Source organism: Heterocephalus glaber, unplaced genomic scaffold (genome assembly GCF_053883595.1).
Source record: "Heterocephalus glaber isolate CG9 unplaced genomic scaffold, H.glaber_assembly_v1.0 deba00000331, whole genome shotgun sequence".
NCBI classification, from domain to species: Eukaryota; Metazoa; Chordata; class Mammalia; order Rodentia; family Bathyergidae; genus Heterocephalus; species Heterocephalus glaber.
Genome location: NW_028258142.1, coordinates 13,707,024 through 13,725,259, shown reverse-complemented (window position 1 = coordinate 13,725,259; position 18,236 = coordinate 13,707,024). Strand labels below are relative to the sequence as shown.

The window sequence follows — 18,236 nt, the reverse complement described above, 5'->3', positions numbered from 1 at the left end:
AGAGAATGATACAAAAAAATCAGTGAGGCCAAGAGATGGTTCTTCGAAAGAATAAACAAAATTGACAAACCCTTAGCCACCCATAGAAAAAGGAAGGAAAAGGCCCAAATCCATGCAATTAGGAATGAAAAGGGTGAAATTACAACAGACCCAGCAGAAATCCAGAGAATCATCAATACATACTTCCAGAACCTATATGCCAATAAAATGGACAACACAGAAGAAATGGACAGATTCCTAGACAAGTATGAATTACCAAAGTTGAATGAAGCAGACCTAAAAATTCTAAAAAACAATATCAATCAATGAAATTGAAAACGTAATTGAAAACTTACCAATCAAGAAAATCCCAGGTCCTGATGGCTTCACCACTGAATTCTATAAGACATTGAGAGAGGAACTGCTGCCACTACTGTTTAAACTCTTCAATGAAATTGAAAGGGAAGCAATACTACCAAAATCATTCCTGGAAGCAAACATCACCTTGATCCCCAAAGCAGAAAAAGACCCAACTGAAAAAGAGAACTATAGGCCAATCTCACTAATGAACATAGATGCAAAAATCCTTAATAAGGTACTTGCAAACAGAATGCAGAAGATCATCAAGAAGATCACACACTTTGACCAAGTGGGATTCATCCCAGGCAGGCAGGGATGGTTCAACATACGTGAATTAATCAATGTAATACACTATATCAATAGAGCCAAGAACAAAAACCATATGATCATTGCCCACTGCAAACAGGCAGGTCTGTGCACACCCTACCGAGGTCCTGAGTCACGCGGAAGATGCCAAATCACCCTGCTGCAGACAGCCAGGTGTGCCCACGCCCTACTGAGGTCCCCAGTCCTGTGGAAGACGCTGACTAACCCCGCTGCAGACAGGCAGCCTCCTGGTTCCACACTACAAAGACACAGAGGACACTAGACCACCAGACCAAGGTACTGAGTCCCTCTGCTCCCGGCCCAGAGGTAGGGGATTCTGAGGCATCCTCCCACTGCTCCAGGACCAGAGGAAGGGCCTTCCTGGTCACCATCCATCCTGCTGCTCCCAGGCCCTGTCCCACCTCTCCCAGATCAGAGGAGGTAATCCGTGCAGGTGCCAATAGCCCCCCACCCCAGTCAAAATGAGAAAACATGTAAATAAGTCGCAAAACCAGACTTCCAGATCACCTAAAGCAACCTCAAAGGGAAATGAGATGGAACACTCTGATACTTAACCACCTGGACCCACTGAACTGGCAACAAATGGGGATGTGGAAAAAATGAAATCAGAAATAATTTCTCAGATAACAAGAGAAATTGTGCCCCTAATGCAAGACATGGTTAATAAATCTAGAGAGGAGCTCAGGAACATGATGGAATCCCAACATAAGAAACAAATGGAATCCATAAAACAGATGCAAATAGATTTCCAGGACATGAAAAACTCCACTGAAAGTCTACACAGCAGAATGAGCCAATGTGAGGACACAATTTCAGATGTAGAAGATAAGATTGCAATTAGAGACCAGAAAAGAAAAATTGCTTCAAAATAGGAAGGGAACATGAGAAATCAATCCAGCAGCTGCTAGATGATGCAAAGAAGAATAACATAAGACTGATTGGGCTCAATGAAGAAACAGGAGAGAGTGGAGATGACATAAAAAATCTCTTCACAGAAATAATGGTAGAAAACTTCCCAAGCAGGGGAAAAGAACTTGACATAGAGATAAGTGAGGTATATAGTACTCCAACTAGCCTTGATCAAAAAAAATCTACACATAGGCATATAATTGTTAAGATTCCAGAAACACAACAGAAGAACAAAGTTCTCCAAGCAGTCAGAGAAAAGAAACAAATCACATACAAAGGAAAGCCCATCAGAATCACAGCAGACTTCTCAACACAAACCATCAAGGCAAGAAGAGCTTGGAGTGACATATTCAAAGCCATAAAAGAAAACAGCCTCCAACCCAGATTGATGTACCCTGCAAAACTATCTTTCAAAATTGATGGAGAAATAAGATACTTTCATGACAAAGAGCACCTTAGGAACTTCGTGAATACCAAACCACCAATCCAAAGAATTTTACACAATATCCTAGGAACAGATATTGAGGACCACAACCCCAGGAAGCAAAGCAGAATGAATCCATCTGGCATGACAAGAAATTAAATGTAAAAGGGGAGAACCCAACAAAAAGAAAAAGTCATGGCAATGACAAGTCAATATGTTTCAGGTATAACCATCAATGTTAATGGTCTCAATTCACCAATCAAAAGAAATAGACTGGCAGAATGCAACAAGAAGCAAAATCCAACAATATGCTGCATACAAGAAACACACTTAATTCAAAAGGAAACTCATAGACTGAAAGTTAAAGGGTGGAAAACAATACTGCCTGTGACAGGAACCCAAAAAAAAGCAGGAGTAGCTATCCTCTTGGCAGATCAAGTAGATTTCAAACCAACACTGATTAAGAGAGATGAAGAAGGACACTACATCCTTGTAAAGGGAACAATCCAAGAGGAAGAGATGACAATCATAAATATCTATGCACCAAACACTAGTGCACCCAACTATATAAAACAAACACTAATAGACATGAAAAGTCATATATGTGCTAATACAATTGTAGTGGGGGACCTCAACACCACACTGTCACAAATAGATAGAGCAACTAGATTAAAAATAAGTAATGAAATACTAGAACTCAATCAAACTCTTGAACAAATGAACTTAACAGATATTTACAGAGTCTTCCACCCCACAAGATCAGAATACACATTCTTCTCAGCTGCACATGGGTCATTCTCAAAAATAGACCCACCTACTCACACATAGAACATGTTTAAGCAAGTGCAAAGGAATTGAAGTTATCCCCTGTATATGATCAGACCATAGCATGATAAAATTGGAGATCCATAGCAAAAGAAACAAAAAATTTCATAAACACATGGAAATTGAGCAACACACTTCTGAATAACCAATGGGTCACAGAGGAAATTAAAGAAGAAATCAGACAGTTCCTTCAATTAAATGACAATGACAATACAACGTATCGGAATCTATGGCAAACAATGAAAGCAGTCTTACACGGGAAATTCATAGCAGTGAATACACATATTAGGAAACCAGAAGGCGCCCAATTAAACAACCTGATGCTGAACCTCAAACTTCTAGAAAAAGAAGAGCAGGACAACCCCAAAACTCATACAAAGGAGGAAATTATAAAGATCAGAGGAGAAATCAATGCAATGGAGACTAAGAGAACGATACAAAAAAATCAATGAAGCAAAGAGTTGGGTCTTCGAAAGAATCAACAAAATTGACAATCCTTTAGCCAATCTTGTCAGAAAAAGGAAAGAAAAGGCCCAAATCCATGCAATTAGGAATCAAAAGGGTGAAATTACAACAGAGCCAGCAGAAATCCAAAGGATCATCAATATTTACTTCCAGAACCTATACACTAATAAGATGGAAAATACAGAAGAAACGGACAGATTCTTAGATACATATGAATTACCAAAGTTGAATGAAGAAGACCTAAAAACTCTGAACAACCCAATATCAACCAATGAAATTGAAAATATAATTAAAAAATTATCAACTAAGAAAAGCCCAGGCCCTGATAGCTTCACTGCTGAATTCTACAAGACATTTAGAGAGGAACTGCTGCCACACTGTTTAAACTCTTCAATGAAATTGAAAGGGAAGCAATATTCCCAAATTCATTCCTGGAAGCAAGCATCACCTTGATCCCCAAAGCAGAGAAAGACCCAACTGAAAAGGAGAACTACAGGCCAATCTCACTAATGAACATAGATGCAAAAATCCTTAATAAGATAATGGCAAACAGAATACAGAAGATCATCAAGAAGATCATACACCCTGATCAAGTGGGATTCATCCCAGTGATGCAGGGCTGGTTCAATATACAAAAATCAATCAATGTAATACACTGTATCAATAGAGCCAAGGACAAAAACCATATGATTATCTCCATAAATGCAGAAAAAGTATCTGACAAAATCCAACCTGCATTTATGATACAAACCCTACAAAAAATTGGAATAGATGGTCTCTACCTCAAACTGATAAAAGCCATCTATGAAAAACCAACAGGCAATATCATATTAAATGGTCAAAAACTGAAATCCTTCCCACTAAAATCAGGAACAAGACAAGGATGTCCACTATCACCACTCTTGTTCAATATAGTTCTGGAAACATTAGCCACGGCAATTAGACAAGAGAAAGAAATAGAAGGAATAAAGATAGGTAATGGAGAAGTCAAATTGTCATTATTTGCAGATGACATGATACTCTATATAGAAGACCCCAAGAACTCCACCAAAAGTCTTCTAAACTTAATAACCAAATTCAGTCAAGTAGCTGGTTACAAGGTTAACACACAAAAATGAATAGCTTTACTCTACACCAGTGACAGACTCATTGAGAGAGAAATAGGGCAAATAATTACTTTCACAATAGCATCCAAAAATCTGAAATACCTAGGAATCAACCTAATGAAAGAAATCAAAGACCTCTTCTCTGAAAACTATGGCACTCTGAAAAGAGTGATTGAAGATGATATCAGGAAATGGACAGACATCCCATGCTCCTGGGTAGGAAGGATTAATAGAGTGAAAATGGCCATACTTCCAAAACTGCTATATAGATTCAATGCAATTCCAATTGAGATCCCAACAGCATACTTCATAGACCTTGAGAAAATAATCCAAAAATTCATTTGGAACAAGAAGAGACCCAGAATAGCAAAAGCAATTCTAGGTAACAGAGACATGGCAGGGGGTATCACAATCCCCAACCTGCAACTCTACTACAAAGCTACTGTGATAAAAACAGCATGGTACTGGCAAAGAAACAGACCTGAGGACCAGTGGAACAGATTAGAAGATGCAGAAACAATACCAGACACACTCAGCCATCTCATCTTTGATAAAGGAGCCAAACACCCTCACTGGAGGAAAGATAGCCTCTTTAATAAATGGTGCTTGAAAAATTGGGCTTCAACTTGCCAAAGATTAAAACTAGACCTGTATCTCTCACCATGCACTAAACTAAAATCAAAATGGATTAAAGATCTAAATTTTAAAATAGAAACGCTGAACCATTTGGAGGAGAGTTTAGGTAGGAACCTTGAAGACATTGGTGTAGGAAAAGGTCTTATGAACAAAACCTCAGTTGCCTATGAACTAGCACAAACAATCAACAAGTGGGATCTCTTCTTATTAAAAGGCTTCTGCACAGCAAGAGAAACCACCAGCATTGTGAAGAGACAGCCCACAATGTGGGAAAAAATCTTCACCTGCTCTTCCTCAGACAAAGGTCTACTATCTCGAATCTACAAAGAACTTAAAAACATCAGACCTCCCAAATTTAAAGACCCAATCCAAAAATGGGCATCTGAAATGAACAAACATTTATCAGACAAAGAAGTAGAAATAGCAAATAAATACATGAAAAAATGTTCAACATCACTGGTCATTAGAGAGATGCAAATGAAAACAATGCTGAGATTCCACTTCACTCCAGAAAGAATGGCTGCTATCATGAAATACACCAATAAAAAATGGTGGCAGTGCTGTGGGGAAAGAGGAACCCTGCTTCCCTGCTGGTGGGAGTGTAGACTGGTGCAACCACTGTGGAAATCAGTATGGAGATACCTCAAAGAACTAGGACTGGATGTCCCATTTGACCCCACTGTTCCACTGCTGGGGATCTTCCCCAAAGAATTAAGAGGATCATACCACAGTGATATATGTGCTCCCATGTTCATAGCAGCACAGTTTGTAATAGCTAAAACTTGGAAACAGCCTAAATGCCCATCAACTGGAGACTGGATAAAGAAAATGTGGTTTTTTTAATAAAATGGAGTACTACTCAGCCATAAAAAATGAGAAATTAGAGACATTTATAGCTAAGTGGATGCACATTGAGGTCATACTCTTAAGTGAAATAAATAGGACACACATGTATAAATACCTAATAGTTTCTCTGGTGTGAGAAACTGAAAGTGCAAATAAGGACTAAATGTATAATTGGTAATGTGAAATAGGAAGAAAAGGGGCAAAGGGGAAGGAAGTTGGTGGGCTAGAGGAAAGGATAGAAGAGAATGGGATTAATATGAGAAAATGGAAAAATAGGAACAAAATCTTTGTAAATAGGGAGGACTGGAGGGGTTGAAGGGAGGGCTGGGCAAGGGTGAAAAATAAGAACCAAGAGAGAATATGTAAAGGTGCACATTTCCAATGTTGAATGTCATTATATTGTATACCTAAAATGTACCAATGATTAGAATGAATCATCGATAATGGAAAATAGGAAGAAAAGGTCCAAAGTGGTAGGTGTAGTGGGAGGGGCAGGGGAAAGAAAAGAAGGGAAAGGAAAAATGATGAGAAATGGAAAAATGGAAATAAAGTCTTTGTAAATAGGGAAGGGTGGAGGGTGTGAAGGGAGGGCTAGGAATGGGGAAGAAATAAGAACCAAGATGCATTATGTAAAAGTACAATTCTCAATGTGAAATGTAATTTTGTTGTATACCTACAATGTACCAATAAAAGAATTTAATAAAAACAACCCACATGATCATCTCAATAGATGCAGAAAAAGCATTTGACAAAATCCAACATGCATTTATGACGAAAACCCTACCAAAAAAATTGGAATAGATGGTCTCTACCTCAATCTGATAAAAGCCATGTATGAAAAATGAACAGCCAATATCATACTAAATGGACAAAAACTGAAATTCTTAACACTAAAAACAGAAACAAGACAAGGATGTCCACTAAACCACTCCTGTTCAATATAGTTTTGGAAAAATTAGCCATGGCAATTAGATAAGAGAAACAAATAAAAGGAATAAAGAGGAAATGAAGAAGTCAAATTGTCATTATTTAAAGATAACATGATGCTCTATATAGAAGACCCAAGAACTCCACCAAAGGTCTTCTAGACTTAATAATTAAATTCAGGAAAGCAGCTTGATACAAGGTCAACGCACCAAAATCAATATCTTTCCTCTACACGAACAACAGACTCACTGAGAGAGAAATAGGGGAAACAATTCCTTTCACAGTAGCATCCAAAAAACTGAAATACCTAGGAATCAACCTAATGAAAGAAAGCAAAGACCTCTTCTCTGAAAACTATGGCACTCTGAAAAGAGAGATTGAAGGGGATATCAGAAAATGCAAAGACATCCCTAACTCCTGTATAGGAAGGATCAACATAGTGAAAATGGCCATACTCCCAAAATTGCTATATAGATTCAATGCAATCTCAATTGAAATCCCAGCAGCATACTTCATAGACCTTGAGAAAACAATCCAAAAATTCATTTGGAACAAGAAGAGACCCAGAATAGCAAAAGCAATTCTAGGTAACAGAGACATGGCAGGGGGTATCACAATCCCCAACCTGCAACTCTACTACAAAGCTACTGTGATAAAAGCAGCATGGTACTGGAAAAGAAACAGACCTGAGGACCAGTGGAACAGATTAAAAGATGCAGAAACAACTCCAGACACACTCAGGCACCTCATCTTTGACAAAGGAGCCAAACACCCTCACTGGAGGAAAGATAGTCTCTTTAATAAATGCTGCTGGAAAAATTGAGTTTCAACTTGCCAAAGACTGAAGCTAGATCTATATCTCTCCCCATGCACTAACCTAAAATCGAAATGGATTAAAGATCTAAATATAAATACAGAAATGCTGAACTGGCTGGAACAGAGGTTAGGTAGAACTGTTCAGACTTTGGGGTAGGAAAAGACTTTATGAACAAAACCTCAGTTGTCCATGAACTAGCACAAACAGTCAACAAGTGGGATCTGTTCTTATTAAAAAGCTTCTGCACAGCAAGAGAAAACATCATCAGTGTGAAGAGACAACCCACAATGTGCGAAAAAATTTTCACCAGCCCTTCCCTCGACAAAGGTCTACTATCTCAAACCTTTAAAGAACTTAAAACAATCAGACCTCCAAAATTTAAAGACCCAATCCAAAAATGGGCAGCTGAAATGAGCAGATATTTCTCACACAAAGAATTAGAAATGGCAAATAAACATATGAAAAAATGTCCAACATCACTTGTCATTTGAGAGATGCAAATGAAAACAATGCTGAGATTCCACCTTACTCCCCAAAGAATGGCTGGTATCTTGAAATCAACCAACTACAAATGCTGGTGGGGCTGTGGGGAAAGAGGAACCCTGCTCTACTGCTGGTGGGAGTGTAGACTGGTGCAACCACTGTGGAAATCAGTATGGAGATACCTCAAAGAACTAGAACTGGAAGTCCCACTTGACCCAGCTATTCCCCTGCTGGGTATCTTCCCAAAAGAACTAAAAGAATCATACCACAGTGATATATGTGCACCCATGTTCACAGCAGCACAGTTTGTAATAGCTAAAACTTGGAAGCAGCTCAAATGCCCATCAACTGGAGACTGGATAAAGAAAATGTGGTTTTTCATAAAATGGAGTACTACTCTGCCATCAAAAATGAGAAATTAGAGATATTTATTACTAAATGGATGCACATCGAGGTGATACTCTTAAGTGAAATAAACAAGACACACGTGTAAAAACCAAATAGTTTCTCTGGTGTGAGAAACTGAAAGTGTAAATGAGGACTAAAGTGTATAATAGATAATGTAAAATAGGAAGAAAAGGGACAAAGGGGAGGGGGAAGTAGGAGGCATAGGGGAAAGGAAAGAAGGGAATGAAATTAATATGAGAAAATGAAAAAATGGAAACAAAGCCTTTGTAAATAGGGAGGGATGGAGCAGTTGAAGGGAGGGCAGGGGAAGGGGAAAAAAATAAGAACCAAGAGAGTATGTAAAGGTGCATATCTCCAATGATGAATGTCATTATATTGTATACCTAAAATGTACCAATAAAAGGATATACAGAAAAAAAGAGAGAGAGATCAGTAATAGTAAGTTTTGGGGAAGTGTAATATTCCATTTGCACTGGTTTCTAAACTGCTAGTTGTAACAGATTGGAGCACGTTTCAGGTCTGAATTATTTTAGATCTTTGTGACAATAGAGAAGGGCAGAGGAAAAGAATTCAAAAACATGTAACTACTTGACATATTTACCATGGAATTACACCATACATTTTGTTCTTTAAATCTTTATTTTAAGTTAAAAACCAGACTTACATATTTCAATCGTGTAAAATCTACATGTCAACCTTATAGGTTGTCTTTCATACTCATTTATTTGTTTGGTTTGTATCATGCTGATAGCTAAGTTAAAATAGTCCAGGAAAAGTCAAAGCACATATAATGCTGTTGCATATATTAATTTTCAGGTAACTGGAATTATAGTTATATAATTCAATTCAATTTAGAATATGACTGGCATATTCATGGGTCAAATGGACTTTATTCCCTTTAATTACACTTTTGTAATTATATATAGTTTTATAATTAAATATGTATTTTAATTTAACCCTATACATTCATTGTTTCCCTTCTTTTTAAATTCTTCTTCTCTAAGTTTGAATTTTCATGGCATTATCCATGACTGACTTTATAAAAAACATTTTTATCACATTTCTTTATGTTTCCTTGAAAAATTGTATAGCTCTTATCCTTTTCTTTAAATCATGTCTTTTTCACATTGCTTTGCAACTTTTTTATAGCATATATCTGGATTTCATTTTAACCAAATCTTAATTGCTCTCTATTTGATCTCTGTAAAAGAAAAATTGCACTGGACATTTGTTAAATATGACAAGAAGGACTCTGTTCAAGACTGTGCCAATAGGGGTCAAGGCTACTGAGACACTGAACTCAGCTCCTCTGAATCCAGAGCCTGGGAAGATTTCTAATTGCCTGATGAGCTAATGGAAAACTACTGGAGGATGTTACAGGTTCCTTAGTCAGTGTGATTCGGTCATGGCTGTCTGCTAATTGATGCTTGTGGGAATTAGGTCTTGTCCTCTAACAGTCTGGAAATGAGGACTTATCTTTCTGGGATTATATTTCAAAGAGATGGTTCCCAGGACATCTGGATGGTAGAAGATTTACAAATCAAAGGCACAGAGAAAGAACTGCAATTTCAAATTTTTTAAAGCAAATGCTCTAAAACAGGAGGGAAGCAATCAGACCCATGTTAGGGGAAAGACTATAAAATTGAGTCAAGCCAGAGATGCATGTTAGGGTGAATAATAATTCCTATGAATTAGAATTACTAAAGTATGTTTATTTTTTCAATAATTTCTATATTTATTATACAACTATTCTAATAATAATAAATAATAATTGAACTTTATTATTTGTAAGTTTTACCATATCCTTTCTTTGGCTAAAAGGTTTCTTTTTCCACTCTCTTGCTTACATGTATATCTCTCCAAGCACTCTAAATTTTAGACATATTTTATGTGGTAACAAATGATGAACTATTTGCCCCACTAATTTACTATTGTTAACACAATTATGGTTTCCACCAAGTAACATGCTAAATTTTGATTATAATGATCAATGTGGAATACTGTCACCAGAGAGGATCCAAGGAAGTCACAAAGCAGAGATGAACTTTGACTCTCACTCTACTCATAGAGCAGGTTGTAGGGTCACTGAATTCCATCACAGAAAAAAAAAGTTGCACGATTGTCTTAGTTACTTTTCTCATCAATGAGACACAAATGCTTAACACCCACAACTTAAAGGAAGAAAATCTATTCTGGCTCACAGTTTGTAGAGGTATCAGTCCCTAGTCAGCTGGCTCTAAGGCAGGGCAGCATGGCAGAGGGACATGGTGAAGTAGAAGTGTTCATGGCAGGCAGTCAGGAAAGGGACAGAGGCACCAAAGAGGGAGGAATAAGATAGATCCTTCTAGACCACTCCTCTAGTGATCAACCTCCTCCAACCAAGTTTCACCTCCCAAATCACATTTAGCTTTAAACTCATCAGTGGACTAATCCATTGATAATTATCACAGGCCCATGATCCAATCACCTCCAAAAGCCCCACTTATGAGCAGGGAGACAACTAGATATAAACCATAACAAGGATGCACCAGGAAGAGGCATATAGGAATTTAGTAGCAAGAATTTTTAAAGCACATTCAAAACCATAGAGTGAGTGCTAGACAGAGAGAGTTTGAGAGAGAGGAAATGCTTATGGCCTTTTTGGCATATTTATGAGAAATTGTGAGGTTATTTTTTTTTAATCTGTAGCATTTGTAAATCTATGAAGAGGAAATTTGATTTACAGATGAAAGGGACATTTCTTCTTTTCAGGGGAAGGATGATGGACCATTCATATGTGAAAGATATCACAGGTGATAAAGCTATAGCCCATCCTAAGGGAACAGCCCATTTTACAGGTGGAAAGAGATGATCTATTCACAGGTGGAAAAGGCCCATTTACAGGTAGAAAGGAATGACTTAGGCTTTAGGAGGTTTTTTTTCTCTTTTACTGGATTTGCATTTGAACATGCAAATTTTATTCTTATGAAATTATAATTTTTCTAATCTCCTTTCTACCTTTCTTTTTTTTTCTATCTTGATGTTACAGTTGAATGGGTCAATATTAGTTCTGGTTCTTGTCCAGGATGGTCTTGAACTCCAGGCGATCTTCCCGCCTCAGCCTCCTGAGTACTAGGACTATAGGGGTGCGCCACCATGCCCAGCTCCATCTCTTTTTGTATTATACTTCAGTTACATGAATATTTTAGAAGATATCCAGCTCTGTGCTTTACTCCTCTTTGATTTTTCCTAAAGAGAACATTTTGGAACACTAGTATATCCCAATTTAGCTTACTCCAACCCTCTAAGAATCTGGTTGAGAAGTTTTAAACTGTACACCATAGACAATTAATTACAAGATTATAATTTGAAGTACATTTCTCTTTTCCTTCCATCTTTATGCTTTTGTTTTGGGATGAAGGATGAAAGTCTCATTAAAACACATCCACTGCTTTTTAAAAGTTGTCCACCTCCCTCATACACAAACACATAAAACACACTTATGAAACTATGCAAGGTACGAACTGTCACATTATCAACTTTCCAGAAAAAAAATCTTTAATGACCTTTCTGAAATACTGTTCTCTCTACTTTCAAAACTATATTAATTCCATTCCCTTCTTTCCTCTCCCCTACCCCTTCCCCTTGCCCTTCCCCTTTGCCCCTTTTCTTTCTATTTCACATTATTATTATACCATTTAGTCCCCATTTACATTTTCAGTTTCTCACACCAGAGAAATGAAAAAATGGAAATAAAGTCTTTGTAAGTAGGGAGGGGTGGAGGGGTTGAAGGGAGGGCAGGGGAATGGGGAAAAAGTAAGAACCAAGATAGATTATGTAAAGATACAAACTTCCAATGATAAATATCATTATATTGTATACCTAAAATGTACCAATAAAATAACTATAATCATTAAATTTTATCGTAGCACTTTAGTTCTACCTGTGTTTTCAAAAACTAATATGAAAGAAATAGTGTCTGTCTTTCATGTTACACTTTTAAAAATTCTTACATTTTTCAAGAGATTTATTCATTGTTTTGGTTTAAAGTTCACTTGTTACAATATATCCCAATGAATGACTTTACTACTATTTATTGATATGCTTCATTTTAAATTAACATGTGTTATATCTAATTTAAGGTAATTCAAAACATGCTGTAATAAACGTTCTTGTATTAGGAACTGAGTAATTTGTGCAATCAATTCTATAGTAAATGAAACTAAGAGGCAAATACACACACACACACACATATGTATATATACATATGTTCAATATTAGCAGATAGTGACAAAATATATTTGTAAATTATTTTACAAACTGGCCATCACACCAGTGATGTACAGAAATTATTATATCCTATAGTTGTGAAAACATATGATGTCATGAATCTTTAATTTTAGTCATTGTGTTGTATTAGAGAAATAGCTCATTAAAATATAACTTCTAATTCCTGTAATAGCTGATGCAATTGAAATTTTCATGTTTTTAGTCCACTTGGATATCATTTTTAAAAAGTGCTTATTCATGTCTTACTTTTCAGAGTACTTGTCTGATTTTTCCTATTTGTAGATTTTTATTGATAATATGAACCATTTGTTCATATTGTATGGAATGCAAATACCTTCTTTTTGTGGATGGTTCTGATATACTGTAAATACTATGTTCGTTGAATAGAATATATATATAGTTAACTATATATATTTTTCATATATAGTATGTTACCTAAATAAATTTTATCATTTTATATGATTAGAAAGATACTCTTTTATATTGTGTTCTGTAGATTTTATTGTTTTGTCAATATTTGTCATTATAATTTATCTGAAATTGATTTTACATATGATATGAGAAGTTCAGCATTTGATATTATTTTTTTCTACAAGGATATTTGTATTTTATCATTTGTTGCTTCTTCCATTCTTCTGCATGCAGCACATCTGTGCTATAAATTCATAGGTTGCAGATGGATTTGGAGAAGGTCCTCAGAAGAGGGCTTTGTGATGCGAATTCGTATACAAACCATTTACTGAGGAAACACTATCAAGGTAAATTGATAAAGTAGATTGGGGAGAGGAAGGATAGGAAAGAGGAACAAGCTAAATGAGGATGATATTTTGGAGAATTCAGGTAAAGGTATGTGGGAGAGAAACCTGCCTGATCCTACAGGGAGCTGTAACTATGACTCTGTTTCTCCAACTTGGTATAACGCTTTCATTCGTTCAGAACAGTTTAGAAAATGATTAAAGTCCTGCTGTATTGGTAAATGGAAACAATTTCCTGGATACTTCCTGAGATTGTCTTTATTTGAAAGAAAAGTAGTTCCATTAGCCCAGGGATGATCCTGATGAGTCCCAAGTAAGGCAATCAGAGAGGAAGAAAGCTGCGGTGTAGTAAGATGCATACAAATGGTGAAATGTTTCTTAGAGAATCTAGTCGAAGCATTATTTTGTTTCTGGTCATGTTTTCTGCTAATATATTGGCTTATATTTGCACAAAGACCACGCTGTATTATTAGTACAGTCTAACAGTAAGTCATAATATCTTGTAGAAAATTTAACCAAGTCTTTAAGTCAATTTCAATGATTATATTCCTTTAGATTTTCATGCTTATTTTAAACTAAGCTTTATGATTTGTAATAAAACAAATGCTGAGATGATTTTAACTGATTGTAATTAATCTATAGATTAATTTAGGAAACATTTACTATTTATAATATTTAATCTTTTATTCTATGAATATACTATATTAATTCAATTTTTTCTTAATTGTTTTCAATATTTTATATTTTCTCCATAGAATTCATACAGATGTCTTACAGAATTATCTCAATTTATTTGTCTTTTTTGATGTTCTTGTCACTTTTGAATTCTATAAATTCTACTTTCTAACACTTCTTGTTTTATATATAATAATACAATTGATTTATCTGATAATTTAAATAATTTTTACATTTTTGAATATTTTTGATATAGTATAATACTTTCATCTAGGAATAGAATTTAATTTTTAATATCCAATTCTCAAAACATTTTTTTCTTGAGAATGAAACTTCTTGTGCTGCCAAAGCAATATCGTTTAGAAGAAATTGTATCATATCCATGTGTTTTTAATATTTTGTAACCAAATGTTTCCTCTAGTTATTTTGTGTATATTTTTCAACAGAAATTTTCTATTTAGTCCTAGTCTTCTAATTACTTTGTAATTATAAAATGATTTCAATTTCATTATTTATCTACTAAATCTTTACATTTTTGTTGATATGATGATGAATACTTTTCAAACATTGAGCAACCATGAATGCATTTGTTTAATATATATATATTCATCTTTGTTATAAAGTAACAAAAACTTCAGATTGCTAATCTCCTATAAAGATATCTGTTCATGATGCCATCTGTCTGAGACTTTCATTGTATCCAAATTTGTTGCCAAGATTAAAGTGGTACCATAAGGAAATCTGCAAAGTGCCCCTTCTTTTTAAATTCCATGGTGGCAGATTTTACATATATTTGAGGTCATCAACTGCATAAATACTTGGCAGAATTTAATGTTCAAAATATCTGTGTCTGTAGGGTCTATGTTATTATTCACACATATCTGATATTTAGTCTCCTCTCAAACCTCCTTATTCTTTTTCAATTAATATTTAAGAGTTTGTCAGTTGTATTGATTTATTAAAAATATTAACTTTTGAGAGAAAAGTGGATAACACGCAGTAACAGACAGGATTCTGAGGTGTTCTGCAAGCTTATCTGACTGGAACCTTCTGACTTACTTTCCCAAGAGAATTTCAACCAAGATATGGAATAGTGGCTATGAAAGCAGCTCCAGCTACGGAGGAGGCATCAGCCACACTCAGTCTCCAGGGGACTTCGGGTCCGCAACAGCTTCTCAGGCCGAGAAGAAATCAAGAGCCTGAGCCTAGTACATTGTACCCTGTACCTTATCTCAGCTACTTTCTGCTACTCTGGTTGATGAAGTATTCAAAATTGGGAATGTTGAGATTTCACAGGTCACTGTTAAGGGAATAATCAGACAGGCAGAGATGGCTCCAACCAACATTGTTTACAAAATAGGTGACATAACATCTGCAACCATGGATGTCCGCCAGTGGGTTGACACAGATGACACCGGTGGAGAAAACACTGTGGTTCCTCCAGAAACATATATGAAAGTGGTTGGCCACCTGAGGTCCTTTCAGAACAAAAAGAGTCTGGTAGCCTTTAAGATCATGCCCCTGGAGGATATGAATGAGTTCACCACACATATTCTGGAAGTAGTCAAAGCACATATGATGCTGAGCAAACCCAGCACCCACCCCTCAGCAGGGAGAGCATCTATCAGCTACCCTGGAATGGGTGAACCAGGAAACTTCAGTGGGAACAGCTTCATGCTAGCCAATGGCCTCACCATGACCCAAAACCAAGTGCTGAATTTGATTAACGCTTCTCCAAGTCCGGAAGGATTGAACTTCCAGGATCTCAGAAACCAGCTCCAACACATGCCTATAGCCTCAGTCAAGCAAGCTGTGGATTTTCTTAGCAATGAGGGACATATCTATTCTACTGTGGATGATGATCACTTTAAATCTACAGATGCAGAATAACTGGATCTCATGAGTACCTGAGACATTTCTGGCTGACCTATTTGCATGGTCTGTTGCTCCAGTGATGCATATGTTTGGCCAGGTGACTCCTAAGGAGGAAGTTCCATCTATAAAAGATCTCAGTTGACATCCTTTGATTTTTTTTTTTTTTTTTTTTTTTTTGTATTGGGGATTGAATTTGGGACCTTGCACTTGTGAGGCAGACAGTGGAACCACTGAGCTAAATCCCTGGCTCGGTTGACATCCTTTGAAACTTACTGCTCTTCTGTTTTTTGTGTTTTGAAGCTGAAAGGAAGATGGGCAAATTGACAGAGATGTAAACCAGGGTGGCATTTCTTAGAGAAGTTCAGGATAGGTGAGACTGGAAGATAGCTACCGAGAGAGTTGGGCAGTATAGCTTAGAATTTTTTGTTCTTTAAAAAAAATGCTTCCTGTTGAGAGAAGATGAGCAGGACTAGGGCTCATGGGCATAGTGCCAACCCAGAAACTCACTCCCCGCCAGCCTGGTTTGGTCTCCTGCTCTGGTTCTGTGTCATTTTCAGATTTGCACTTTCTTTCTCCTTGTCCTGCCTATTGCTGAAAGCAGGTTTATGTGAACGTGAGGTTATGAGAGGCTGGCCTCACAAGACAGAGAAGAGGAAGAAGTGTTACTGCATTTTGTAAAAATAAATACATCCATATTTTAATAAAAGTTATATTATTGCAAAAAATATTAACTTTAGATATCACTCCTCTCTAATGAACATTTGTTTTAAAATTAATCTCTGCTCATATTTTTTTTTATTGTCTTTATCACCTTGCATTTTGCTTCTTAGCCCTAGAAAATTCTGTGCTAGTAGAAAACTTTCACTGTGTGTGTATTGTGATCCTAACTCACTTGTCATTGTGGGTAACCATTTTAATTGTATGTAAATTCAAAGATGCACAAGATATTTTTACTATTTTATTAAATCTGTATTAACTATAGCAATACAAAGTTTACTTTTTATTTTATTTTTCTAAAATTTTAATTTAAATTTTAATATATTAGTACTTTTAAATAATTTACATTTAAAACTAACACTTTTCAAAAATTTCTCTATTTCTCTCTGCATCTCTCAACAAATATTTAGACTGTTTTGCCTTTGTTCTCATGATTCTCTTTATATTCTCTCAGGTATTTTTGTCTAAAAATGTATTCATTTTTCTAAAAAGAAAGTGTTATTCTCCAACATGGGCCCTATGTAAAAGAGAATCCCAAAAAGTAAGAAATTATTGAAAATTCATGGAAATTGGTTAAGGCCCAGTGTGAGGGCAGCATTTTTAATTGAATTTAAATTTAGACCACAACCTCTCCACTAAGCTAGGGGTGTTTCACAAATCATGAATATTATGTTTATATGAATTCTGTTTTTTTTTTTATGTAACAGTGTTTAATCATAAGGCATGGAAAACCACCACGCGTGAGTCTGCTTGGTACCATACATGAAAACTGAGCTACTAGAAAAAACCATGATCTACATTTCTTCCTGTCATGTTTCTATTGACCAGGAGAGACCAATACTTTCTTAAGCATGCAATGAATGGCCCCCAGCCCAGAGTTTGAGACAGTGCTCCTAGGGTCTGTCATCTGCTCTTATAGATGCTGTGTGTTCTTCTTCAGTGTGTTAAGGCAGTGAAGACGAATTAGTTCTTTCTCTGCAGTATTTCCTTGTAAGCATCCTATAGCTGTTTTCCTGTAAGTGCTTATGGTTACTTGGGTAGTTGTTATTGTCTTCATGACAGTCACTTTTATCATTGGTGAATAGTTTTCTGTCTTTTGAATTTTAAACCAGCAGTCATTTTCATTTTGCACTTTAAAGTCATGCTGTTATTTTCTTAACATGCATTGTTTCTTGAGATATGTACTCAGGCATATTGTTGCTGTATTAATCTAACTACAACATTTATCATTTTGTTTTGTTACTTTTTTAGCAGTTTTACCGAGATATGCCTAATTGATGTTTTCTTTGTAAATTTTTCTTTAAATTTCTGACTTAATTTGGTCATCATTTTGGGGAAAGTATTTGCCATTTACTCTTCAGATGTTATAATGACTTGTTCTGTCTTTACTGATCTATTTCAAGTAATCTTTTCAGGTTAGAGCACTGAGGTCC

At 36.0% G+C, this 18,236-nt stretch overlaps 1 pseudogene; it reads left to right on the top strand.

Annotated features, from left to right (window-relative positions):
- Positions 1–15,552: 15,552 nt before the first annotated feature.
- On the top strand, positions 15,553–16,253 carry LOC101721541 (replication protein A 32 kDa subunit pseudogene; annotated as a pseudogene).
- The last annotated feature ends 1,983 nt before the right edge of the window (positions 16,254–18,236 follow it).